This window comes from Lathyrus oleraceus, chromosome 3 (genome assembly GCF_024323335.1).
Source record: "Lathyrus oleraceus cultivar Zhongwan6 chromosome 3, CAAS_Psat_ZW6_1.0, whole genome shotgun sequence".
Taxonomy (NCBI): Eukaryota; Viridiplantae; Streptophyta; class Magnoliopsida; order Fabales; family Fabaceae; genus Lathyrus; species Lathyrus oleraceus.
In genome coordinates this window covers 21760707-21768306 of record NC_066581.1, presented here as the reverse complement: position 1 = coordinate 21768306, position 7600 = coordinate 21760707, and the positions used below count along the sequence as shown (strand labels likewise).

The 7600-nt window shown below is 35.7% G+C and overlaps 1 non-coding gene across 1 annotated transcript; it reads right to left on the bottom strand.

The window, feature by feature from the left end:
• Positions 1 to 7220: 7220 nt before the first annotated feature.
• LOC127133442 (small nucleolar RNA R71) lies at positions 7221 to 7327 on the bottom strand. The gene has a single exon (XR_007807415.1). It is a non-coding gene; the product is annotated as a small nucleolar RNA R71 (small nucleolar RNA).
• Between the last annotated feature and the right edge of the window lie 273 nt (positions 7328 to 7600).

Below are 7600 nucleotides of genomic sequence, written 5' to 3'. Positions count from 1 at the left end.
ACTCAACTCTCAAGAGTTTAGGTTGACTGTTTACACTCAAAGCACATCATGAAAGAAGGTACTACCATAAGTTTAAAAAGACTCTAATATCCATAATTGAATTGCATGCACACAAAAATCAAAAAGACTTTTATTCAGTTGTAACTTGGCTAGAGTATGAGTGAGATAAATCATAAGGGGTACTAGACTAAGATTCAAAGGGAGAAAAGAGACATGAAAGAACTTGCGGGAGTTGAACTACATTCGTCCACTTTCAAACAACAACTTTTCCGCTCTTTTTCTTCTCTTTTATCTTTTTATTTTCTCTCTTTTTTCAGAAGGAAAATGTAATGACATCCTTCTTTGTTTTTTTCCATTTTTTTTATATTTTTTTTCTTCTTTTTCTACATTTTTTTCCATTTTTTTGACAACTTTTAAATGAAATATCACAACTATAGTTATTCAACTTCAAACAAGACTTTTTCAACCTTATGAATGAGCGATACTATTGTTTTTCACTTTCATGCTTGTAATGAGTTTAAACAAAAGAATGGAATAATAGGCTCAAGGGGGTTTTCAAACAATGGATGATATTATTCAAGGTTGGCTTTTTGGTTAAATGGCTAAAATTAAAATAAAACAAGTTTCATTTATCATATTAGTGAACAGAAGTAATCGACAGTTTCAAAAAGAGTAAATTCAAGAACCACAGAAAAAATATGCATTTTTATTTTATTTTTTTAGTAAGAAAACAAAAATAAACAAAAACAAAGAAACTGAATGAAATGAAACATAGTAAATGGTTTCTCCCCTACACTTAAAACATACATTGTCCTTAATGAAAGAACATAAATATAAAATAAAAGTGAGAGAAAGGAAAGAACACACCCGAGGAGTCAAGACAGATAAATGATTGCATAAGCAGTCTTTTCTAAAGAGAGCTCTTCTACAGTCTCTTCTTCCAAAGTGGGGCTCTCATGGAGTAGCTTTGGGTAGTGTCTATTGACCTTGAAATTTTGATTAGTGATTTCACCTTGTATTCCATGATCAAAGAAGGATCTTCGATAAGTAAAAGTGTTGAATGAGCACTTGAAAGTGATCTCTTTTTTCACAACATCAAAAATCAAAGGATTATGGGGTTGCCTGTTGAAAAGTATATTTTCGGAAAATATTTTAATATCGTATCCACAGAGATTGATTGTTATTACCGCCATTCTATAATCCAAATTATTATAAGTTCAAAATGTAACCAAGTTGTTTTGTTTGAAAAGTTATCTTTTGAGTAAAATGTCACTAAAACAATAAAATAGTTTTAATCAAATGTAAGAGCCTTGACAAGATTGGAGTTTACTATTCAAATTGCTTATGATTCCTTATGACAACTATATAGACTTAAGATTATTGATGATATTCAAGTATCCTCTCAATATCATTTATCTCTAAATGATATTGTGATAATCACTATATTAATCGTTAAATGATTTCTCTACCTAACTATCAATATAGCAATCTTTAATGTTTGATACAAAAGAAGAGTAGTGTATAAATCTATTTATACAACTCATTCACTACTTGAAAGTATATTTTAAGTCAAGACTTGAATAATCTTTCTCAACAACTATTAAAATCTAAATATTCAACTTAGGGCAAAAATATCATTCAATACATCAATAACCTTTTATCATATATAAGAGTCAAATGAAATACATAAACAAATAGGAATAGCTACTACCTCCAATCTTGACAAAATGGGGTTTAGCTCCTCATCATCATTTTGGACAGCAAAATGCAATGGCTCAATAAACTCTGTTTTTCTCTTACAATATGTGTCTCTAGGAATCAATGTTTCTATGTTTTCCATTTTGTTTTCTTAAAGAGTGTAATATTTCCTAAAATGTTAATTTTCATCTAAAACTGAAAAGCACTCTAAAACAGATACAAAACTGTCACAATACAGCTGGCTTGAAAACAGAACACTTGGCCCAAACAAACTGATTGCTGGTTTCGCAAGGTTCGCGGCGCCATCCCTAGTCGCGGCGCGAACTGAAGCCAATTCAGCTTCCTTGCCTTGCAAGCTTCATGCAATAATTCTCCCAAGTGTTGGTCTTCCAAATTATGCCTCCAAATTTCCATTGAAACTTCTTCCAAATTATGCTTATGCGCTCCGATGCTCTCTTGTTCAAAAACTCTACAAAACTAACAAATATGTGAAATATCTACTCAAAACATACTCATTTAAACTTAATTGCATTTATACAAAATTGTGAGGATAAAAGTGTGTAATTAGATCAAAAATGGTAAAAGGAACCAATAAAATTATATGAAAAGTGGTACCAACTGGTCTCTAACAACTCTCCCCAACTTATCATTTTGTTTGTCCCTAAACAAAAGTTTTCACCAACACAACCAAAGCAATGACACAAAAGATTGAAACAAGGATTAACCAAGGACATTCAAATGGTTCAAAAGTGTATGGCCCTTTTTCAATCCACCTATCTCAATTCTAGACAAAACATGAATAAGAGCAATGGTTGGGTGCAAAAATCATACCAAGGAATTCAAAGCCATACATGTCAAAATTGAATCAAACTTACATTACACATCATAATAATGATGAATAAACATGAAGGTTTACTTTCACTCATTCAAGCAATTAAATCAACAACAACTCGAATCATGCAGTCATCAAAATAAATACCAAATCATGTGAAAAATGAGAATCAAGAGGTCTTTCAAGGGTTGTAATGTGGCTTGGGTTATAAGAAAGGATATGATTAAGAGAATTCAATAAAAATGCCTATCCTAAGGGAGCATTCTCATACATTCAACTCTACACAATTTCCATTTCTTTGATCCCCGTCTTTCTTCTTTTCTTATTTTTTTTACATCCACACAACCATGAGCTTTTTCTTTGTTTTTTCTTTCTTTTCTTTTTCTTTGCTCTATAGTTTCAAGGGTGATTTCTTTTTCTTGTTTCTTTTCATACTTTCACCCTTTTATAAAATATCACTTTTCCAAGTTTCTAATCAACTCTTTTTACTTTACTCTCCCCAACTTTAGATTCCAAAATCAAATTTATTCAATAATGCTCCCTACTTAGACATAAGCAAAAGGCAAAATTTGCAAACAACTCGGTTTGAGGGTTCAATTGAAACGAAAGAAATTAGGATTCATTTATTCACAAAATTTTCAATTGACTTTACACTTATCAATCAAATGAATCCTAAAACAAGCTCAAAGGGGGTTAACTAAGGATCACTCCTCACAAGGTTAGTTGATTCAAAACTTTTTGGTCAAGTGGTTTTTCTCATAACAAACAATGCCTCTATCATTTTCACAATTTTCACAAAAATATATTAATGCATGATTTAGCATGATAAGAATGAGTTGAAATAATGTTTGGTTTCCCGCATTTAGTGTACAATGGAAAGCTTCCTCACAATTGGTTAAGTCCTATTTTGATTCAAAAATGACATGTATCTCAATGAATTTATGATATGGAATTTGCAACACACCATCAAACTACTCATGTTAAGTCTAGAAAGCGATAAAGTGTACCTTGAAATGCCGACACTAATTCTTATCATCACCACTCGAAGTGTCCTACGCTTCCTTCTTTGCAAACATTTCTTGGTTGCTTTAAGCTTGACTTAAGAATAAGAACAATTAAACAAACAAATGTTGGTATACCAAATTCATTGTAACACGCACTTAAATCTCACAGAATATTCATGCAATTAACAAAGCAAATTAACAAACAAAAGTTTATGGTGAAACTAGAGCCACCAAAAGTACAATCATAATTAAACAAAAACAATAATAATAAAAAAAACTCAAAATAAAATTCTACTATAATTCAAACAAACTCCTCAATCTTCCTCCTCATGGCCACCACCAACGGATCCAAGGACATCCTCCATCTCATTTTCATGGGTCGCACCACCTCCTGCACCCCCCATAAAAGTTGGCCTGCCCTCAGGCCAATTAGCATAAGCAACATACTCCGCTTGGGAAGGGAAAGTGAGGGCTTCATGTGCAAGGAAGGTGTTCTGAAATTGCTGCTGCATAGCATCAAAAATGAATGATTGAGACCTCCTAGAGGCCTCAAATCTCTCACAACAATAAGTAACGAACGCCATCTGATCGAATGCTAGAGTACTGCGGGCTCGGGGTCTAGAGGAAGAAGTTCCAGCTCCTTCGGCTCTGTCCATCTGGCTCTGGCAAAACCTGTTCAGATAAGCATCATTGATAACACTAGTGATAGACAAGTGTACCTCATCCGGAATGAGAACATTTGCCCTTCGACAAAGTCCCATAATCAGCCCCGGATATGTTAGAACACCCGTTTTCCCACCGAACTTCGTTCCGCTAGTAGCCACTTTGCGCATTTCCCCCGCACTGATGGATGCCAAATCTACAGATTTACCAATCATGATGTAGTACAATAGGCATCCTACATCTAATGGAATGGTGGTGTTGTGGCTCCTTGGCCGGATATTATTCAATAGCAGCACCAAATATGCCCTTGCCTCCAAGTTCAAACTTTCTCTCTTCCACGACTTTAGGAATCCCTGATCATTTAAATCATAAGTCCTTCCTTCAAGGCATAGGTGAGCGCTCACGGTAGGAAGGTCCCAATTGTTGGCCATTTCTTTGGCATGGTACTCGCACCGCCCATTCTCCGCCAAGGTGAGAGGATTACCTAAATACTCGTTAATTACGTCTCTACTGAAAGAAATGATCTTTCCCCTCACTCTTGTCTGATAATGGAATGTCACTCCCTCCTCCAGCTAAAGAGCATTGGCGTAGAACTCACGCACAATGTCATAATTTATTTCCAGCTCCGGTTCACAAATCTTATTCCATTTTCTTCTTTCAAAATTCGACACCAAGTTCCTATAAGTTCCACTGATAACACTGAAATTTACGTATTTTCGAATCCGATTTCACATGCATTCTAGTTGTTTTATTGTCAATTTTGTTGTGTTATTGCTATGTTTTCCTTTGTTTTCAGGTTTTTACTTTAATCGGAGCCCCGATCGAGAAAAGGAGCGAAAAAGAGCCAAAAACCCTAAAATTCAGCATTTTGTGCTTATGGCCTACCAAATGGCGGGCGCCACAAACCAAGCCATGACGTGTCCAAGCTCAACTTCCCTCAACTCCCACGTTCTCCACTACATCCACTAAGGCACCTCACTTTGGCCTTGTGGCGGGCGCCATGGCCCTGTGACGGGCGCCACAAGAGGAAAACAATTTCCCTCCATTTTCAAGTTGAAGGGCATCCAAGTCATTTCCATCTTTTTACTTGCTTATAAATAGAAACGCGAATTCACTTTTACAATCATCCAAACTTAGAGCAGACGAAGATCCAAACTTAGAACAGAGGCAAACTCAGAAGCAAATTTATTTCACTTAGGCATATATTCAGTATTTTATAGTGGTAATCGCTTCGCATTGGAGTGTTACCACAATTGTGTAATCAAGTCTATGATAGAGTCTGTAATCGAGTTTGGAGCACTTTGGAAGGAAGTTAATCCTGCCGCCATTTTCATTTCCGCATTGCAATTTACACAACCCTCCGATTGGAGCAGGTTTTTATTACTTGTCTTTATCTTATTTATTTTCCTCGCACTCGCTTTAAATTATTTATTTCTCGCACTCGCTTTAAATTATTTATTTCCCGCACTCGCTTTACTTTCATTTATTTCCTCGCACTCGCTTTACTTTCGTTTATTTTCTCGCACTCGCTTTAAATTATTTATTTCCTCGCACTCGCTTTACTTTATTTATTTCCTTGCACTCGCTTTACTTTCATTTATTTCCTCGCACTCGCTTTACTTTTATTTACTTTCGGCACTCGCACTACTTTTATTTATTTTAATGCACTTTTACTTTACCATGTCTAACTAAATTTATAAGGTTAGAATGTAAGGATCATAATCGAACCGATAATCCGTACAATTGTTTGTAGAAACACTTAAGGGCTATTTTAACTTTCAACTTAAGTTTTCCCGCACTTCAATTCCGTTGGGTAAGATCGAAAGCCGTCCAACGTCTTTTTAAACTTAATTGTTTTTAACTATTTCAAAAACAGCGAAAGCGCTTTGTCTAGTTCATTAGGAGTTTTTAACATTAAGAAGAAAAGAGATTTTAAAACTATTTTCGGACGCGTTTATAAGTTTAGAGTCTGGTTCGTGAGAACCTATTTTAGTTAAGAAATCCAGGTTATAATACTTTTCAACTTAGTCAAGATACTATATTTCTTAAAAATAGGTTTACTACTCTAACGCAATGCGCACCTTTTTATAAGTGACAATAAGAGGGTTTGATTAGGGAGTACAACTCGGTTCTGAATACGCGAAAGCGACAATTCCTGTTAAATTAGTTCTTTTCAAAGTAGGAAACACTATCCATAAGTAGCTCTACTAGCAAGTACTTGGATTATCAATTAATTACGTGAATTACATTCGACCCTGTCTTTATCAATTAAACTTTACTCAATACTTTACTTTTCATTGCACACTCTAAAAACGCCTATTTCAATTACCTTTGATAAACACCATAACAATAGATAAAGATAGCTTGACACTTGGTCTTTGTGGATTCGACAATCTTTTATATTACTCTGACGCGTTCGTATACTTGCGAAAAGCACGCATCAAGTTTTTGGCACTGTTGCCGGGGACCAATTTCGTCAAATTTCATTTTCCTGTTGTTATACCGTTTAGACTTAGGTTATTTCCCGCCAGTCAATGCGAAGAACTCGCAGCACCAGAAGTTTAAATTTAGTAAACCCTCTGGCGGAACCTGAACGTTACGCTCGCGCACGTTTATTCTTTCATAAAATTAAGAGAGCTATGGCCGAAGATCAAAACCAAAGACCTCTTAAGGACTTCGCTCAACCATCAAACGAAGAACCTAGTTCTAGTATAGTAAACCCAACCATCCCAGCTAATAATTTTGAACTTAAACCATCCTTGTTGTAACTAGTGCAACAGAGACAATTCGTGGGTCTCGCTACCGAGAACCCAAACCAACATTTAAAAATATTTCTTCAGTTAGCAGATACTTTTAAAACCAATGGAGCTTCTCCTGAGGCAATACGTTTAAGATTATTTCCTTTTTCCCTCAGAGATAAAGCCCTATCATGGTTAGATTCCCTTCCACCCAATTCCATTACGACTTGGGATAACTTTAGAAGAGTTTTTCTTGCCAGATATTTCCCCCCGAGTAAGACTGCCGTTCTTCGAAACCATATAACTAGATTTACCCAAAACCAAGGAGAATCGCTGTTCGAAGCTTGGGAGAGATATAAAGAGTTGTTACGAGCATGCCCACATCATGGTTTAGAAAATTGGTTAATCATTCAAACCTTCTATAATGGACTTCATTATAACACAAAGATGATCATCGACGCTGCCGCAGGTGGTGCTCTGATGAACAAACCTTATCCTGAAGCTAGTGCCCTCATCGAAGATATGGCTCAAAACCATCAATCATGGGGAGTCGAACGAGCGACAGTTGAGAAGAAGGAAGCCCAAGGAGGAGTGCATGAACTAAGCTCTATAGACATGACGCAAGCTAAAATGGACGCATTAGCCCTCAAGGTTGAGCATATGTA